The sequence below is a fragment of the Engraulis encrasicolus genome, chromosome 14 (genome assembly GCF_034702125.1).
Source record: "Engraulis encrasicolus isolate BLACKSEA-1 chromosome 14, IST_EnEncr_1.0, whole genome shotgun sequence".
Classification (NCBI taxonomy): Eukaryota; Metazoa; Chordata; class Actinopteri; order Clupeiformes; family Engraulidae; genus Engraulis; species Engraulis encrasicolus.
Window position 1 is genome coordinate 49,993,589 of NC_085870.1, and position 21,444 is coordinate 50,015,032.

General features: G+C 40.4%; 1 protein-coding gene and 1 long non-coding RNA gene across 2 annotated transcripts in view; both read right to left on the reverse strand.

The window, feature by feature from the left end:
- The window catches only part of foxp4 (forkhead box P4), a 267,767-nt gene that overhangs the window by 80,175 nt on the left and 166,148 nt on the right, over positions 1–21,444 (reverse strand). The window lies entirely within an intron of this gene.
- LOC134462826 (uncharacterized) lies at positions 16,558–21,332 on the reverse strand. Its single transcript, XR_010037584.1, has 3 exons — positions 21,075–21,332; positions 19,521–19,700; positions 16,558–17,557 (listed from the first exon to the last, which is right to left on the reverse strand). It is a non-coding gene; the product is annotated as an uncharacterized LOC134462826 (long non-coding RNA).

Here is a 21,444-nt window from a genome sequence, read left to right on the forward strand (position 1 = left end):
TTACACATTCCATACAAATTACAAACAAGTTGCAGTATTCCCATTAATTGTTATTTCAAAAGCCAAACGGTTTATTCCGCAACAGGCGTGAATCCTCAGGAGAAGAGAGGCGGAAGGAGGCTGGGGGAGGAGAGGAGAGGAGAAAGGATGAAAAGAATGGAGGCCCAGCCCACTACCACCCCAAACAGTTTGTAGGCGGATTTTACCTTCCCCCACCCCACCCCCACCTGCTGTCAAAACGGACAGGCACCTTGCAAGAGGGAGCAGGGCAACCGCTTGGCGCAACATACGTCTATGACAAAATGTGTATCATCAAAAAATAAGATCAAAATTAACACCAAAACTCAACCATTCCTTTTCTTATTTGTTAGGTTGTGTGAAGTGCAGCGTAATGCAATGCACTAACACCTGAAGGTTTTTTTCCTTTTTGGGGGGGGGGGGGGGGGGGGGTCAACTTTATTCTCAGAAGACAGGAAGCGAGTTGGGAGAAAGGGGCGGGAGAAACAAAGAAGGTTCGGAGAAACTTAGTGTCGGCCTCATACCGTACCATTAACATTAGAGGGTATGAACTCAGGTTGGCAATAATCAGGCGGTGTAAACGGAGAGAATATCTGGTGTAAAGCTAACATCTAGGCACGAGAAAACTAACAAGTAGGTTACGGTTTAATATTGGAAGAAATTTGACTTTCAACACGATATGCAATCGACCACTGGAGAAGCAGGATGGGTATGTATAATAATGGCCAACTGTTTCATCATGACTTGACCGACCAACTAATAGCCGTACATTTTAATTAAAATTGTAGATATTATCAACCATTCTGACTAGCCTACTAGTAGTGATAATTACATGCATGGGCCTATTTACTGTAGGCTAGGCCTACATACCATTTGTGTTAGATAGCCTAATTGAACTGTCAATTCGTAACCAAATTATAGACCTGCTGTCTCTTTTACAACTTGTTTCTCCTCTAGCTGTGGTCTGTTTAGTTGATTGTGGTGTTGGCAAATTTGTTCATGCTATGCCTACTCTGATTTGCAAATGCACTTAGGTTTATTGAAGCTCGTTGATACATATTGGTCACATTGTTGATGATTGGCAGCATCCTTTTCATTAGGCTACCATTAAAAAAAAAAAATCGAAGAAAACATCATTGTCAGTCAAGTGTACATCCTCACATTTGCGACCTTTGGAACCTTATAAGCACCATTTTTATCAGACCAACAGGCCTACATATTCTAGTGCAGCGGTCCGCAACCACTGGGTCGCGGACCTAGAGCGTAGTATTAGCATATTTTTTTTAGTAACAACAAGACAACCGTATGCACATTTGAATAATTATTGTTGAATGAGAATGAAATGTGCAAGAAGACCCTATCATGTGCATGGATGGTTGTGGAGTGTCAGCTGTTGTTTTGCTATATCCTAAGGCTAACTTTTGAGAGGCAAATCCACTTGTGTAATTTCTAGCTATTTCAATATCGTGGCACCAACGCTGTGCTAGGTTTATTTTATGTTCAAGAACCTGTACAATGTTAAAGTTCTGTGTTTATTATTTTATTTTAATTTATTGATTTGCTTTCTAGCACACCCTGCTGCAGTTTGTAATGGAGAGGCTGCACAACAGGGTTTCCCAGACTCTACAGCAAGCACCCCTGGACCCGGACTACTTGCAATTTGTGTGCAGGCAGGAATTTGTTTTCACAGCCATTATTGCAGAGCATATTCCCGTCCCAACTGAGGTCGTGGAAAGCCTCTCTGTCCTGTGCGGGGCACTTCAGCAGTGGAGCCTTCACCAAGATGACACCCCGTTGCCAATTCAGTTTGAAATGGGCCATGGAAATGGGCGGCCAAAAATAGATGTGAACATGGAATATTTACAAGACCTAATAGATAATGGACTGCCAATAGTGACCATTGCAAGCCTCCTAGGTGTTAGCCGTGCTACACTGTACCGGCGACTGGCTGCCCATAACCTGCCTGGCAAACGCAGTCGATACAGCAAGTGCACGGATGCTGAACTGGACGAGCTAGTCGCAGAAGTGAAAGAATGGTGGCCACACTCAGGTACAAGGACACAAAGATTTTTGTGTGTCACATGTGCAGAATTTCTAAAAATCATATAGTTAGATCCTACCGCGAAATTAAGTTTAGTTTTCAGCTTGTAGGCCTAATGTATCTGTGTGCGTGTTGAGATGGACTGCAATAGTGTGTGTGTTTGTGTGTGAGTGCTTTCGGGTGAGGGGGTGCAATGGGACCAAATTGTGTACAGTGTGTGTCAGTCGTGGGTGACGTCACAGTGCAATATAGTGTGTGTAAAAAAATCAGTAAAGAATGTAACACTACTTCAAGAATCTGTAACACTTATGTCATCTGATCAGGTTATCGAACCATGCAGGGAGCACTGCGCGGACAAGGGCATGAGGTCCAACGGTACCGTGTCATAGCGGCCATGCACCGACTAGACAGCCTTGGGGTAATGTCACGATTGACTCAACTTGGCTGTGTAGTGAGGCGTACCTACTCCGTGCCATGTCCTAAATACCTCATGCACATCGACACCAACCACAAGTTGATCAGGTGAAGTATATTTTTGTGGTGTTTCAATGGTTAGAATGTAGACACTGTATACTAATTGTATATGTTCAGTGCAGCGAAACAATAAGTATACCCCTTTGTATTGCAATTTCAGTAAACATAAATACTGATCTCACAAATCATAACTTTCAAGTCCAATCTCACGCACATCCAGATACTTTTTCGGATGCAGGTTCAAAAACACAAAGTTCATAAAGGTAATGAATAGAACCGCTCACTGGTTAGCTCCCATTTACTCCATTTTATTCGTGACGTTTCGGCCCATCCTGGCCCTTCCTCAGACTAGTCTCATTAATTGAACAGACATGCTATCAGTCTAAGGTGAGTTTAAGTTTTCCGTAAGACAATTTGCTATAATTTTTATTCAAAACTCTATCCAAAGTGGCCCAAGACTTTAGGACAGATGTAGCGATAACTGTCTCGCAGAGATGTGAAGGTGGGTCACAGACTTTTAACTCCTCATCAGCAGCATTGGTTGTTGACAATGGCTGAAGAAAGCTGGTATGCAAGTTACGGAATATTAAGTTAAGTTACAGTGAGTCCAATATGTATTTGATCCCTTGCTGATTTTGCCCGTTTGCCCACTAATAAAGACATGATCAGTCTATAAATTTATGATAATATGTATTCAAACATGGAGAGACAGAATATCAAAAAGAAATTCCAGAAAATAACTTAAAATAATATATTTTAATTTATTTGTATTTAATTTAGGGTAATAAGTATTTGACCCCTCTAGCTAAAGAAGATAAAGTGCTTTGTGGCAAAGCCCTAGTTTTCTAGCACTGAGGTTAGATGCTTCTTTTAGTTAATGACAATGTTTGTGCATATAGTAGAAACTATTTTTGCCCATTTCTCTTTGCACATTATCTCTAAAACATTAATAGTTTGTGGCTGTAGCTTGGCAAATGGGAGGTTCAGTTCTCTCCATAGAATTACTATAGGGTTAATATTTTGAGACTGTCTAGGCCACTTCACGACTTTAATATGCTTCTTATTGAGCCACTCCTTCGTTGCTTTGACTGTATGTTGTGTATTATTGTCATGTTGGGAGATCCAACAATGGCCCACCCATCAGTGTAGTGGTGGAGGGAAGGACGTTTGCACTCAGGACTGCACATTACATGTCTCCCTCCATCCATTCATTGACGATGTGAAGTTGTCCTGTGCCTTGGCCAGACAAACACCCTCAAACCATAATGATACCACTCTCATGCATGATGGTGAGGAGGGTGTTCTTGGGATCATAGACAGCAGTACTCTTTCTCAAAACACATTGAATTGTGATAAGGCCAAATAGCTTGATTTTGGTTTCATCTGACTACAGCACTTCCTTATCATATCCTAAACCAGTCTGATGTCCGTTGGCAAACCTCAAGTGGGACTGCGCAGGTTCCTTCTGAAGTAGAGGTACCATGTGTGCACTACAGGATTTTAAACCTCTGTGGCATTAAGTGCTACCAGTAGTTTTCTCAGTGATTTTGGTCCCAGTAGCTTTGATATCATTGCCTAGTTCATCCCGTATAGCTCTAGGGTGATTTATTTATGTTCTCATGATTATCAAATCCCTACAAAAGGTCAAATCTTGTATAGAACCCCAGACAGGCTGATGGATAGTCATTTTGTATTCCTCACATTTTGGAAGAAATGCATCAACAGCTGGGTCATTAATACCCAGTCTCTTTCTTGTGGTTTTGCAGCCCATTTAATCTTTGTTTAGGTCTAAAATCGTGTCCCTGATATCATTTGACCACTCTTTGGTCTTTCCCATGCTGGTGAGGTTGGAGTGTGACTGATTCACTCATACTATGGACTGATTCTGCTGATTCAATGTGTCTTTTATGCATGTTAGTATGTACAGGTGTCTTTAATTCAGATGACAAGTTGATCGGAAGTGCCCATCTGGTCTGTGGGCCCGGAACTGTAATCAGTTGGCAGGGGATCAAATACTTATTTTGCTCGATGAAATGGAAATAAATTAATATATATTCTCTTCAGTTAATTTCTGGATTTTCTTTTTGATATTCTGTCTCTCCATATTAGAATACATATTATCATAACATTTATTGACTGATCATGTCTTTGTTAGTAGGCAAACCAACAAAATCAGCAAGGGATCAAATACATATTGGACTCACTGTATATGATGTATAACCTATGCTTCTCTTGTAAGATCAACAAATGTTGTATTAACCTATGTATTACTCTATGCACATTTTGGAAAATGAAATGATTTTCAAAATTGTAATTTTCAAAAGGGGTGTACTCATTATCGCTGCACATTGTTACTGTTATTATTGTGTATTTATGTATGTATGCTGCTGAACAATTAACTTCATGAAAAATAAAAATCTGTACTGTAGATGTGCTGTAAATTAATTGAAAATCTAAACTGTTCATTTTTCATCTATCAGGTACAACATTGTCATCTTTGGCGGAATCGATGGTTTTTCACGCAAGGTAAGAGTAAAAGTATATTGGAATTATTTAAAGTAATTGACATTGGTATACTAGTAGTTTTTACATGGTATATATATGAAGGGTTCAGATGCAAAACCCCCTAACTCCATTTCTGAAGACCTGCACTTCTATATTTTTAGAGAACCCAGTTGTTGGTTTGGTTTACATTCATGTACTTGATAATACATATAAATAGTTATATTACATAAATAAATAAAAAATGTTTGCAATTTTGATAGCTTTGTATTAAATAAAAATGAATTAAGATTATTTTCTGAAAAGGCACTTAGGGGGTTTTGCATCTGAACTCTTCATATATAACAACAAGACAGTACAGCATGGCAAAAGAGTATTGCTTCACAGGCAGCATAACACATTGCTTCACAGGCAGCAAACAACCCTTTGTCTCACTGTTGCAGCCTGATTCCAAGGAAGCCAGACAGGAACTTAATAAGCCAACATTTTGGTACTTTATAATCTTTGTTGCCCTTTAAGTGTGTGTGTGTGTGTGTGTGTGTGTGTGTGTGTGTGTGTGTGTGTGTGTGTGTGTGTGTGTGTGTGTGTGTGTGTGTGTGTGTGTGTAAATTTGCTGCTACTACTACTGAGTGTTGTACTCCATTGAGGCTAATGTACTATCTCCCACTCATGTTCAGGCATATTTAAGCAACCATATGTGTGAGTGGCATGCTTATGAAATTTGCCTTTAAAATTTGCCATGCACAATTTAATTAAGTATTGGGTTCGACCCGTGACTTCATCCCAGATTATGATTTTGGCCTCCTGTGAATTTCAGTTTGACAACCTGGGTTTCGAAGGACAATGACAGTATTTTACTGTAGTCTATTATAATCTATTCAATTCTATTCCTCACTATTCATTTCGTAAAAATGTTACAGATCATGTACTTGAAAGCAGCGGATAACAACCGGGCGGACACCAATCAAGCCTTTTTCAGTGAGGCTGTGCAAGAATTTGGATATCCTCTGAGGTAATTAGTAATTAGCAGTTGTGATGTGTGTTTACCTTAGCATTACAGTCCGGTCACCTTTCTGTTGCAATTTTGTTTTTTGTTTATGGTTTTTTTTTTTTTGTTTGTTTTTTATCTCAGTTTTTTATTATAGTTATTTATTTTATTTTATTTTTCATAAAAAAACAGACATCAAACAAACAAACAGAATAAGACCCACCCACTCCCATCGCATCAAAACGAAAAGGGAAATAAAAAAAAAAACACAATGAGAAACAAAAAGAGAAAAAGGGAGGACACAATATAACTCAAGCCACTGCCACATCATTGGGGTCCAGATGTTCCACTAATGTGAGGAAGGGCTGCCATATATAACAAAGGGCCTATACTACAAAGCTGGTTCAGTTAAGGTTAAGGTTAAGTTAAGAGGTAAATCATCTAAAACAAGAGCTTTTCTTAAGAAAATGAGGACTCCAGGCTCTTCTATTAGATGATTTACCCCTTAACTTAACCTTAACTTATCCTGAGCCAGCTGTGTAGTATAGGCCCATATATATTGCAATTTTGTTGTGTTTTTTTGTTGTAGAGTGCGAGCAGATCATGGCGGGGAGAATGTTGGTGTGGCCCGCTTGATGTTCTCTGTGCGTGGACCAGAGAGTGGGTGTTTTATTGCCGGAAAAAGTGTCCATAACCAGAGGTATACTTGGATTTAGTTTCTCAATGTTTTCAGAGAAGTGTTATTGGGGAATAGTCAGAATTGCCCCACACACACTGGCAACCCTTGGTTTCACATACAGTAACAGCATTTTCACACTTGGTCCTCTTTTAAGTGGACCAAAAATGAACCGTCAGCAAAATTACTCAGTTCTGTTTTTGTTCATATTGTGAGTGTATTACAAAAAGAACTGACTGCTCTCTTTGGTCCCGTAAGGCTTTTATAGTGTGTCAGTCCTCACACCCGATCCAGAGCTCTGCTCAAGTGATTACACCTAGTCACAAGTGTAGTTTGTCAGGACTCATAAGCGAACCGAGACCACATCAAAAAAGGTCTCAGTACAGTTCACTTCTTAGGGGTCTGGGTACACTTTGGAGCGTTCACATATGCACAGAAAATGCTGAGTCACAGGTCTGAGTTCACTTAAATGGCTGAAAGGGACCAGGTGTGAAAACACCCTTAGGTGCTGAAAGTTGCGGTAATTGGTGAAAATCACAACATTGTAAGTTGCTAATGCCGAATTCATAGAGGGTCTCTTTTCTTACTGATCTGCCCAACTCGCAGTGAATTGCTTCTTTTCCCCTCACTATCCTCAGAAACATCAGATTTTCAGACGTTGTCCAGGTATTTGTTATGGTCATATTAAAGTTAATAATCAACAGAAATGCAAATATACACATTAGGCTAGGCCTATATCATTGTCACTCGGTATTTTGAAGTTAATCATATAAGCAATGTTTATATTTAGGGACAAACACACACAATCGTTGAACCGTACCATAAACTGGTACCCCTACTGAAGGGTGCCATAAAACAGTACGATTAGGTACACTAAATTGGGTATGGTTCTGAAAGGCTCGAAATGGAAACGCACACAGTAGCGAACTGAAGTAGTCCATACTTTTTTGTACTGTTGGATGGAAACGGGTCTTTTCACACTAGACTGTAGTGCACACAATACTGATTACTGAATTAATAAATACATGCAAAGTATACAGTGATACTTTTTTTTTTTTACAGAATCGAGAGACTGTGGCGGGATGTGTGGATGGGCGCTACCAACGTGTTTTACCACATCTTCCGAATATTGGAAGAAGAGGGCTACCTGGACCTCTCAAACACCACACACTTCTTCTGTTTACACTACGTATTCCTGCCCCGTCTCCAGTTCTCCTTGGAGCTCTTCCGGCAAGGATGGGACAACCACCGTTTGCGGACGGAACAGAACATGTCCCCAAACCAGCTGTGGGAGCTTGGCCAAATTCAGCATCCCATTCACGATCCAGAGGTAGGCCAAAAAAAAACAGAGCAGGGCCCTCATTTATTTAGCATGGGTTCTTACAAACATATCTGTGCGTAAAGCGTGCGTGCTGTGCCTGTAGCATATTAATCTGCATTTTTCCAAACAGGGTGGTGCTTTCAAATTAACATGGCATTTAAATGGATCTTAATACCGCGTTTCAGGATGCAAATTACCCAGAGTGCGTGCATGCACATTGTTTTGGAAGGTGTGGGATTTATTTTTAAAGAGGTGTGCATAGGAGCAGTTAACGCATGTTTGTTAAAACCTGATTTTTCTGTACTTGCGATCATTCCTAATTTCTCTCATAGGACACAATTTAGAAGGCATTCTACGAACTGATGATGAATGAGGACCCTGTTTTTTTGTTTTGTTTTTACTTTAAAAATGTAACATTTTAACATTAATATGCAGAAGCATTTAGCATAACTTCAATCTGAATAATTTACAAATCCTCTTACACTGCAGTCTCTTATCTGTATCGGTGCGTGTACATGTGTCTTAGTGTGTGAATGTGAAAGGCACCCTTTCTGCTCTCCCTTTCCATTCTCGCATTTGGCACAAAAGCTTGCGGTGCTCAAAAGAGGTCAAAGTTAGAAAGGGGAGATAATCACTTCTATTAATCATCACCTTTGTTCTCCCTTCCAAATTCATCACTGCCCCCCATCTGAGTTACTTGTCTTCACTGTTACAAAAAGACATTTTTATGTCTCAAATGAAACCGGCGCATGTATAAAAACTAATTTTTTGACGATGTTCAGTCACATGGTATCTTGTTGGATCCGTGCTTTTAAGTCAAGAACACGGAAGTGTCTGAAGTGTACCAGTAATATTGCATTACATACTAAATGGTGTCATGACAATGCTGACAAAGTTCTTCTAGCTGTAATAACTTTGATGCCGACGAATCAATGACACTCCAGATGGTGGCATGTTTGAAAGCTGAAAGCTCCTCTGGGAGGGTTGCATAATGAAGAAAATAAATCCATGAATGGTTTAAAGTAAAAGCTGTCACTATTGATAGGAATTGCCCGGTGTATTTCTGCATGTCACATTGTGTGTGTATATTTAAGAGAGCTACAGTAGGCCAACACGGTCAACAATATAGTGCCTAGTCATCTGCAAAAGATTGATCTACCAAGTTTTGGATTGATATCAGATTGAGGATAGATCTTTTGAACCCAGCCCTCGTTGTCTGTGAACTTAATGATGGTATTGGAGCTGTATTGGTGTTGGAGGCCTCTCAGTGAGGATGTTTAGAATCCAGCTGCAGAGGGAAGGATTGAAAGTTAGAATCCCACTTAAACCTAGCATTTCACATTAGTTAGTCAAGTGTTAATTAGCTAATGCATGCCATTTTCCCTAAAACTGCTAACCTCTGGCCCAAAAGGCAAGCCCACATTTCTGCAGAAATACAGTCTAGTTTTCATTGCTACTGATCACAATTGTGAACTCTGAAGGTGAAATGTATTATGCTTTCCTTTTGTCCCTGTTAAGGAGTTGGCCATTCCGGACATTGATTGGGAGCAGAGTGGAGACGTTGCAGAGCCCCATCATGGAATCAATGTTCCTGTCTTTGAGAGCCCGCTCAGTTCAGAGGAACTCTGTGTGTTGAAGCAACATGTTGATCCATTGCAGCCATCACAAAACAATGGCGTGGACATCTACCTTCAAACTTTAACTTACGTGGAAAATTTGATTGAGAACCATTGACCTCCCTCCCCACCATCTTCCACTCGTGCGCACACACACACACACACACACACACACACACACACACACACACACACACACACACACACACACACACACAGGTAGATGGAGAGACTTTTTAGGCCCGAGCCAGCCTCCACTCGTGCATGAGCGCATACACACACACACACACACACACACACACACACACACACACACACACACACACACACACACACACACACACACACACACACACATACGCCCGTGGGGTGGAACACCAGTCACTATGGCAGGTAGATTCTAAATTCTACCAGTCAGTCACCATTTTAACAGTCAACATTTTTACCAGTTCATATTCAACATTGTAATGCCATCCAAACATTGTAATGGCAAGTAAGAAAGAACATTTTCTGATCAATACTTTTGTTTCACAGGTCATAAATTCAGTTACTGTGATGCCAATGACTCTTCATTACTGTTCACCTTCCTATTTTCCGCTCCTCTAAAATTTGCTCCACCGAATTAAGACACACACCCGTGATGGATCCCGCTTTCTTGATGAGTTAATTTATCTAGTTTCTGTCCTATAGTGATATCCCTCCTCCCTAGCACATAACAGCATAATACAACACTTGCCCCAATCCCATGATAAAATGTGTTTAAAATAGTCCTCCCCAACTCCAATGACCTTAGTTTCTTCTTCAAAAAAAAGGAGTCTGGGCCTTCTCAGAAATCACCCTGCTGTTCACATTCCAGTCTAGATTGCTCTCAAGATGGATGCCCAAGTTTCATGGACTTTCTCCCTCTACCAGAAAGAATAAATGTTCCTGTTGATGTTGTAAGAATGTTTGTATGTTTTTGCATATGTTCACAACTGCTTTGTCTAAACAAATGGTCATGCCACTTTTTGTCAGCCTGCATTGGTTACCATGTCCGCTGAAATTAAACACATTAACACTAGAACTACCNCGGAGGGGTCAATTGTCCTTTTTACCGAAAAGACCCACAAGAGGGTCATTTGACCCTTTGGACCCCCTGCGGACCGCCTGCGGACACTACTTTTGTTGTGGAAATGTGGCTGTTAGCAGCCAATTGCTCTGGTCTGTCTCAGTTTACCCCATCACCGAGGTAAAATGAGACACATGGCTGTGAAACCAACAATGCAAAATATTAATGTCATCACTTTAACACTTGTGCAAAAGGAAACATATACTTTTTTAAAGCTTTTGGTTAATATTCTCTTCCACTAATAGTCACTTGTTCTGGAATTAGTCCCTTGCTCATTCACAAGTCACATTTACAGACGAGACTGACCGGGGCACTACACCTTGCAAGTGCTCCCTTTATAAACAATATATATTAAGTTGGCGTCATGTGGTGCGCACCTTATGGATAATCCGGCCCTCTTTCCAGGTCACATGTATGGTATGTACAGCCAATAACAACAATCCATACCATCATCCAATCACAAAATTCTTAATGGGGGAAGGAGTTAATGTATGTGAGCCAGAACGTGGTATTCCAAACACTCACACACACACCCACTCTCAACCCTGAAAGAGTTTTTTGGTGACAACAAGAAGCACTGTTTCTTTGCGTAGCTACAAAGGTTATGTAGGCTATTTAGTGTGCTTACCAATGAAGTGTTTGTACTGCTTGTGTTAAAGGCTGTGAGGTGCATGATTATTGCCAACCTGAGTGGAATGTTAATACCCTCTACTACGGGTCCGACCCAGGCCGTTACATACAGTATATATTGTGTGGTGGGAGGACCCGTGTGATATGATGAGACTGAAGGACTGTATTGAGGGGCTGATTCAGGTGTACAACAAACGCCACAGGCTGTCCGGCCAGAACAGTATGAAGATGTCCAATGAAGTCAGACACACACAGATGTAGAAGTGAAACCACGATTTCACTAGAAAGTGAAGAAATAATAAGACATAAGAAACAACTAGAACGGGCACTCGGTAGAGCGCAAACCTTCGCCTACGCCACTCTGGCAGCATTATGGTTCCGTAGTCAGGCCCCATGGTACGATTTTTTTAGGGATCCTATATGCCATATGCGGCCGCTGAGGCAAATAGTGTCTTTGGTGAAGGTATGCGCTCGACAGATTGTCCATTCCATTTAGTCTAGTATGGAGATTGTGGTGGACACATTTCTGAAATGTTGATGTCATTTTCATAAAAATCGGTCCAGAATTGACCGAGTTAAGATGAGAAACGTGCATTTCGCAAGGTCCTGACCCCACTGACCATTGACCCCCAACCGCTAAAAAACGTATGGACACCACCATGACGTGTGGCACATCACAAGATCGGGAATTGAATTCTGCACACATCTTGGCACTGGTTTCAGGCAAATCGGATGCCAATTAACAGAGATATCACAAATGTACGTTTTTGACCTTTTCGTGACCTTCACCTTGACCTTTGACCCAATCACTCCCAAAAAGTAATCGATTGTTCTTTGGGTCATGACCAATCATCCCACTAAATTTCATAAAAATCGGCTCAGTTCTGTCTGAGTTATACGAAGTACAAACAAATTCACAGAAAATAAATACACAGCGGTCAAAACATAACCTTCGCGACAAAGTCGGCGAAGGTAATAACATGCAATAAGCTGATGCTGCCTCAAATGCCATGGCAAGTGTCCACTTGCACTCAGCAACCAGATATTATGCGTTTTCCCTCACCAGTATGTCACTCATCTCTGGACTCTCTAGAGGTATATCTCTAGGCTCAAAGGGTTCAAAAATAGTAGGCTAAGTAGAGATTTGGTTGAGGTGATGTTCATTTGTATCCTTTTCTTTAGGGATCAGGACCTCACCTGCTCTATGCCGCACTTATGGACCACTTCACATGTTGATTTTCAATGGATGGTTAGATGAGTTCGAATGAACGAATGAATAAGTTTATTTGTCCAATTCTTGATTCCTGCACTGTGTGTGCGTGTGCACGTGTGTGTGTGTGTGTGTGTGTGTGTGTGTGTGTGTGTAGAGGTGCATAGAATTTGTGATTCCCCCAGCTTTTTCAATGGATTCTTGGCTGTTTTTTTGTTTTACTTTTGTCTTCTCTTTGCTGTGTATCAATCAGCTATGGTATGGTGGTGTGTTTGTGTGTTAGCTGTACGGTTATCTGAACGTAGTCCCATAGTGACAAAAGGTCTAACCATTTTGACTTGCAAGTGCTCACAATGCCAAAGGGACAATGTATTTTGGGGTAGCCTACTGATGAACAACAATGAATGCCCTGTCGCAAATGGTGCACAGGTATATGGAGGGGATGGTAAGGAGGAGTGTGACAGTGGAGCGTAGTGTGCGAGCGGGATTGTGAGTGAGGAGACGTGATAAGCTTGAATCTACACAGTAGGAACAGATCTTCATGCATGAATCTGCTTGATGACTGGGACATATTTGAGAATGAGTGGTTGAATGCATGAGTGCCACTTTGTTTAGCTATGGGTATGTGTCATGATTCATCTGTATGTGTGATAGCTGAGTCAGCTTGAAGGGGGGAGGAGTCTGGTGTATTGTGATATGGGTGTGTGTCCATTAAGTGTGTGAGTTTAACTAATATCTAACAGACCAGGGATGCGAGACATAGAAGCAAGAAGGCACAATGTTTCTTGGGGCTAAGCTAAAGAACATCAGGGAGGCCAGCAATTTGTGTGTTCATGTGTAAACTTATATAACTTATAAATATTTACTCCAGAACCTGGGCAAAATGGACCAGGGATCTGTTGGATACAATAACAAGTGTCTGGATGTGTGAGTGTATTTGTGTGATGCCAAAGAAAATACTAAGCCAGTGGAGTGGTTGCGAGTGTGTGTGTGTGTGTGTGTGTGTGTGTGTGTGTGTGTGTGTGTGTGTGTGTGTGTGTGTGTGTGTGTGTGTGTGTGCAGGGACTGTTAAGATAAAGGATGGTGGACGCCGGAGGGACGGAGAGAACTTTGAGTCTTAAAAAAGATAGAAGAGCTGACTGCTTGCACACACAGAAACACAATTGATTACAAATGTTTGAAAACTGCTAGTATCTGTAATATGCTTCACTATTAAGACCAGTGGAATGGAAAAATATTTTAGTTATGATCATCTGAATCGAGAGCCTGCGGCGTCGAGGATAGATGAGATGATGAACTCCAGGGCCCTGTAAATATGCTTTATTGACTCTGTTAACCCTAAAGCAACCAAGTGGGGTCATTTATGGGCACATCTTTTCATACACCATTTCTGTCATTTTCATCAGGAAAACTTGTCCCTCTAGGAATTTGTAAATATATGTGTAGTGCAGTGCATGTTGTGAATTAATATTTTGAGGATTTACCCATCTATATGGGAATTGTAATGAAAACACCTTTGGGGTCATTTATGACCCCGATAGGATCTATGAGATATTCAACATTATTATTTCAATTTCTGTTGTGATTTTAACTCTAGTTTTTATATTTTGTGTCTTTGGGCAGGACATGGTCAGCAGACCTAAAGTATTTATAATATAAACATGTATAGTAAAATTTAAATTTTTTATATATATATATATATGTATGTATTAAGTTCATTATGTCTAACTGTTTAACTTAAACACTTAGTGGTTTCTTTTGCCTTAAGACATGTAAAAGTTTTTATCTTTTACCTGACATGTTTCGACGGTGTTACTTCCGTCTTCATCAGAGGGCCACTGTGATGTTGATGAGTGACAACAACAACAACATCAGAGTGTGGCTCCACCCGCAAGCCTCATGCCCGGTCAATCTGTGACCAGATCTGGACGGGTGTGCAAACCGGTCAACAGGCTTGACCTGTAGACAACCTATGGCCTTTGGGGGGGTATTATCCACAAAAAAAAGGGGGGAAAGTGAGAAGAAGAGAAACAAGAGACTGAAATGTGAAAATGAAAACAATGTGAAAATTGTACTGAAATGCATTATTGTTGTGAATGCTGATCCAAGTTCCTGCCGAGATGATTTTATAACAGAAGTTACAGAAATGAGTTTATATTGATTGAGTATAACAGAGGTTATAGAAATGACTCAACATTGATTTTAATGATAACAGCTGAAATGATTACAGTAAATGTAAATGAAAGTGTTCTTAATACAAGTAAGCAACGGGTTGTTTGTTTAAGGGTAATTATCCATTTTGAAGGGGGAGATGTCATGTACGGTAATAGATGACCCTGCGCATCTACTAGGATATTTACGGTAATCACTCAGGGACGTTAACCTGGGATGCGCATGACATTGGACTTCATTCCGTTATTAGTAAGTTACTGTACTGTACGTGTGTTTTGACGAGCTGCCAGTGAATAAACGACATTAATCTAAAAGGCCTCAAGGAGATCCTTTACAGACATGACTAATGTAGGCCTACATGCTATGCCAAAGGTAGGATCAAGTTCGTTAAAAAAGTACCATTGTATGCTTCTGCCAGTAGTAGGCGAGTTGTTTAATTATGTGGCTAGCTTACTGTTTACTGGCAAGCTAGCACTCGTTCTGGTTTGCTACCAGTAGCTCAACGTTAGCTGTCTATTTATCTTCTAGTTCCATAAATATGGTTTTGCAACTTTGTTTTTGTTTTGTTTGTGGTATTAGCCATTGCCACTAGTGAGCCAGTCATTTTAGTTACTCGTGTATCCAATTTCATTACCAGCCAGCAAAAGCATACAATGGTATTTTTCTCAACAAACTTGAACTTACATTCAGCATTGCTTGATATGAACGGTGCCCATTTAAACCACACTGATTCTGGCCAATGCCAGATACAAACGCTCCTTCCTTACATTGACATGAATGAAACATTTCGCCCTGGGTAGGCTACAATTGGCCTTGCATTCACGAGTCATACTTCCAGACATCCCAAGTTACAGAAACTCGTTTCAGGGAGATGCTTATCGAGCCTCGACACCCCGACAAACAAAACGGCATTAGTGTTTAAACATTTGTATGGTCATGTCTTTTCTATCGTCCAGTCTGCATGGACATGAACACCTGCCTACTATTTTTCCTGGGACTTTCTACTCTGAAGTGGGCTCGAGCAATCTACTGTATTTGAAGTATTCCAATCCACGCATGCTGCACGAGTTATATCTTTCTCTATCCTGCATTTAGTATTGCCACACGTCCCTGATTTTATGGACTGTCCAGGTCATTGAGAGGATTTACTGTCAATGGTCCAGGTAAATGGAACAGCTGTCCCGGTGTTTCATAATGCATGTCTTCATGTTACCCCATTGAAATGAACATATCATTAATGTTTTGCGTGTCAATGTGTCCCGGTTTTTTACCACTGAAATGTGGCAACCCTACCTGCATTGCCAATTACAAAAAAGCCTGCTAACTTGCATAGTCTAAAATCAGGGAGATTTTATCTGACTCATGGGTATCAGGGAGACACTATCAATATCAGGGAGGTAGACTTGGAATGTCTGTACTTCTAGGCCCAAGCAACTCTTGTACAATCAGACAATACACAAAGTCAAAAGTGCACACACAGTAGCCTAGTTAGCCTATATCCTGGTTCTAGCTAATGAAAAGTAGCCTATAGGCCTATGAAGTAAAAGGAAAATCTGCTATCCTTTACACAAGATAAGACAAAAGGAAAGTTGACCAGTCTTTCAGTTTAGACCTAGGCCTATTTGCTTCTTATAGGTACAAAAGATGAAAAAGCTCCATCTGTATCACATAAGGTATCAGATATGAGGGTGATTTGGAGAGCTGGAGGGTTCCTTGGGGTTCATACTATTATACAACAAAAATATCTATCACATTCTGCTCAGGCATAATCTGTTCATTTTAAGAACCACGCAAGTCAGTGTAGCTAAAACAAAGTTTATTAAACGCTTAAAAGCACAGCATCAGTCTGTTTTTTAGTTCCAGGTGTTAGAAGCAGATGGCCTTGGGTTGTCTGAGTAGTTGGTGGTAGATATGCACAACCGGCACACTCTTGTCCCAGGAATACATGTAAGGTGCAGGTCATATCATATGAGACACAGGGTATCACCACCAATGCACAATAGCATGCAAATAAAGCACAGCAATAATGAAAAGGTGTTAAGACAATAATGCAATAAACACAGAAACGTACATTTGCCCATCACTGTAGTCATGTACAAAAACTCATCAGCAAACGACAAGGTAAATATATCACAAAACAAAAACAGGCCCAATGCTCATCATCCAATCTGTTGAGTGTGACAACATCATTTGATGTTTTGATGAATAAACATAATTTAGATGAATACTTTTTCTACTGCCTTCCCCATGAAAGGGTTACATCACCTCTAATTAAAAAAGTACTAAAGCAATAAGACTGTTAGACATAATGTGATGCTGTAATTGTACAATGGCACTGCAACGCAATTGGGGGTCACACGTGGGAGAACCTTTGCTCAGATGACAGGTGTTGCCTGGCGGAGGGGAACACAAACAGTTTTGAACGCTACGCTCGGTGTGTGCATGATAAACTTCTGTCGTGTTTCATTCCTGTTAATGACTATTGCATACAATGCTGACTTGGCGTACTGCTACTGTATGCACTTCAACATTGTGGTGAGCCACAATTAATAACGTTCAGAAAGAACACGTCCAGTTTGCTTATTCATGTATACAAGAGATTCCACCGGCTGAGCAAGCTCGTCAGATTGGTGTCAGTCAAGCAACGCCTACGGGGCTTCAAGTGTTAGGCTTAGTTTCTACTGTATAAGATACTGCCTAAAGTTTGGCAAAAGACAAAAAACGCAGGTCTTGAAGAAAGGAAGGACGAAGGAAGCAGCACTGTTGCCTCCACATCAGCTCTACATCACCACTGGGAAGACCTTTAAGACAATAAAGCAAAACAAAAAAAACAGGAGTCAGAACACATTTTCACTTTTTTTTTAATTGAAGCCATCATGACCCAAAAGTTCCAGACTACCCAAAAGTGCTGGCAAGCGTTAATATTCACCTAGTATTCATAAACCTGTATTTTCTGGATGAAAACATTGTTAATATATGCTTGTGATATTTCATAACGAGCCCATTCTGAATTAGGGATAGTTTAACATTTTCTGGTCAAAATGTTGAATTGCATTAGATATGCATATAAAGGGAAGTGTATGGGTGGGGAGGTAAGGGTCAGAATTGTTTCCCCATTACGTTGTTTGTGTGGAGTGGGGGGTCATTTCAAATGTCAACACTCCTGCATAAATACTCTGCAGTCTGAACTCTAACACTTTGCTGCACTTTGCTCATGTGTACTGGCCTCACTGAATATTTATAATAAACTGAACTCTAGTTCCAAACAAGAGAATAGAAACTATAAGCCATGCATTCACTTTTTCATGATGAAAGTGTCCAGTAGATGGCGTTAATGCAGAGTAAAAAACCAATGAAACTACACTGAGACAAAATGAATGGACTGTTCCTTACGATTTTTCTTATACTGTGTTAAGATGTAAATGAAGAAATGAGAAGTTTACCCAAATCGGACAAATATAGTATATGGTGCATACATTAACGACATAAAAACTCTCTTCTTTCTACCAAACTTCTTTCTCCTTTCTCTTTCTCCCAAACAAAACGTTTTAATGGAACATTAGTTGTAGACTATAAGCTTACCACACTTAAAAATATAAAAGAGGTCAGTCTGCAGCCCTGCCTGTCTGGATATGCCTGTAAGACAATCCATACAACCTCCATAAATACTATACATATAATAACTCATTAGACATCCATATTTGGCAATATGGACAACATGGAATCAACTCTCCAAATAATGAATTAACATAGCATTTTTTTCTTTAAGTGTGGCTCACTTTGAGACTAAATATGAGTGTGGGGTAGCAATCTATGATACTGTGCACAACGTACATCACATTACATTACACACTTAGATGACTCTTTTATTCAAAGAGACGGACACTAGATATTTATACAGGGCATTGGTTACAGCCAGAGCCATAAAGAGGGAGAGTCGGGCAATCTCCACTGTGTCCTAGAGCCGACTTCCGCTTTAGTAAAATTAGCCATTTTAGCATCTCAGAACTGCTTAGCGATGCGAATGTTAGTGCCTAGAAGTGGGCGTAGCACACATCAAATGCAATGCGATGCAATGCAGGGAATATGACAAGACTCGCTATTCGTAGTAATAACTTCAGATAAACATCACAGATGGTAAAACTGTTGTGATTATCATTACAGAGACAGTTGATAGTTTACATATTTGTGGTGATTACCCCGCAGTATAGTTCATTAGTCCTTATTTTTGGCTTTTTATGTTATGTTTAGGCACGACCTCGATCTCGTTGAAAGGCGGGGCTGCAATTTAACTCCTGGTCCTCCATTCGCGTAACTCTCCCTCTGTATGGCTCTGGTTACAGCCACTGAAGCAATGAGGGGTTAGGTGCCTTGCTCAAGTAGCCATGGAGGGAGGACTAGGAAGAGGTCAGGGAGGGATTTGAGTCTGCAATCCCTTGTTGTAAAAGAAATCTCCCTTTTACCTTTCTGTTCTACAAGTACTAGGAAAGGTCTGGCCAGCTCTGATATTTGGTTTTTAATCTTCTTTCAAAATGGCGAATTTTTATGTTCTGCTGGTATTTGTATTAGAGTAGCATTAGAGTACAGATGTCACCTGAATCACTACCAGCTCAATCTGTTAAACAAAAAGTTATTGTACAGCATGGTTGTGGAACACCTGGTTTTGAAGCACTGTTGTCAGTAACGGGACATTTAATTATCCTGATCTTAGTTACTATTAAAAAGGTGTGTAATACTTACATTAATCAGGTATGTAATACTTACATTAACCAGTACAATGAGCCCCTCATATTTCTCTGCAAAGTGGACCATCAGCGGGAGAATGACACACTGCCATGGATGACACGTCCTCTTGTCTTCTTTTCCGTTTTAGCATGTTTAGTTCAGTGGGAAGAAAACCATAGCCATCACCAATCACTGCATCACCTGTGATCATAGGCTGGTCTGTGTAGAGAGATAGAGACAGTGGTTGGGTGAATGAAAATACAGCATGTCTGAGATTTACTCCACTTACAATACTCACTGTACAACTAATGCAACAATACATGAAAGAAGGGTTTATATTAATTGCAAAATGAAGGGCAAACAGCCAGCTATGGTCATTAAAAAAATCACCATCTATTGAATATAATTGCATTTATTCTGCAGTCGTACGAATGATAATGTGTTGAGGGCAATTTAACTTCAAATTACCCTAGCCTAACACACGCTCTTATATCTTTCATATCACAATAAGCTTACTTACGAAAACACTCACATACGAACAGTTATGATGTGTTCAGACTTGACTTTGCTGTGTTAACAAGACACATCATCACACTAGACTGAACATACAGTAATAGGTGTTAACTTCCTTAGTTATAGGCTATCATCATCCAGACCTGTCCTGCGTGCAACCTGTCCTGATGTTCAGATGCACATCATATCAAACTAACATAATTTTTAGATACTCCACGATCCTGAACAACGCTTTGACGGACTACTACATACATCTAGCATGCCATGATCATCATGCCGCATGCAGTGAAAGCTGGAAGTGGAACAAGCTTAGCCCACTCCACCGGCATCCAGAAACCAACCATTCGCCTACACCCAATGCGTCCATGGGATGCCAAGATAATCACGCCAATCATGCCAAGATGAAACAGTTGGGACTTTGGGAGGGGGACGTAGGGTAAATTACATGAGCCCAATTTACAATATCATCCGATCATGTTTTAATCCGTCTCTGATCAAAACCGGTCACGGGCCAACCAACACCCACGCTATCAACCAGCACAGCAGCTAGCAGTGGGCAGTTCTTATCAGGTACAGTAGAACTAGCTAGATAAGGGAGCGGCTAAAACGGTTCAGTTTCAGTCTCCAGAAAGTCACAACACCAAATTCCACATCCCTTGCCTTCTTTCAACAGCCGAGAATAAAATGCACCTTACCTGACACTTCGGCGCACTATTTATTTATGTATAGCTAATTTTGGGCTGGTGGTGGCAAACTAGAAGGAGTGCTAGCTTGCTAGTAAGCAGTAAGTTAGCCACAAAATGTATACCTACATACAAATTGAACAACCCGCAAAAGCATACCGTGTTACAAAGTTACAAACACCATATTTGTAGAAATAGAAGATGAATAGACAGCTAACTATGAGCTACTGGTAGCAAAACATATTTGAGGGTGATAAATCGGAATTACATAGGCAAAATGTAATCTAGGCATGTGATTCACAATCCACGAAATATCTTACGGATAATACGGAAATACACTGAAATATACATGAATACCAACGTAAAATGATCTAAACTGTAATATTTGGTAACTTACTTTGGTCATTTATGCTCACAAACACAGGATTACTTAAGATAAAAGGAGGAAACTTTCGGAAGTTAGGTAAGGCAAAATCAATGCATCTGAACTAAAAACAAAGATGGAGGGATGCGTAATGTCACATCCTGAACTAGCGATGTCAAAATAAGAGTCCTATAGCTAAACTAAGGAAGTGCATGAAAATAACCAGTGAAAACAACTAAATGCCCATAGCCCTTTCTACACTCATACAATGGTACTTTTTTACGAACTTGAACCTACCTTTGGCATAGCATGTACATTCGTCATGTCCAAATGCTATCCAGCCACAGATAACAAGATCCCTCTGTCACGGACCGGACAGTTAGGCAATGCCATTTCCCTGTCA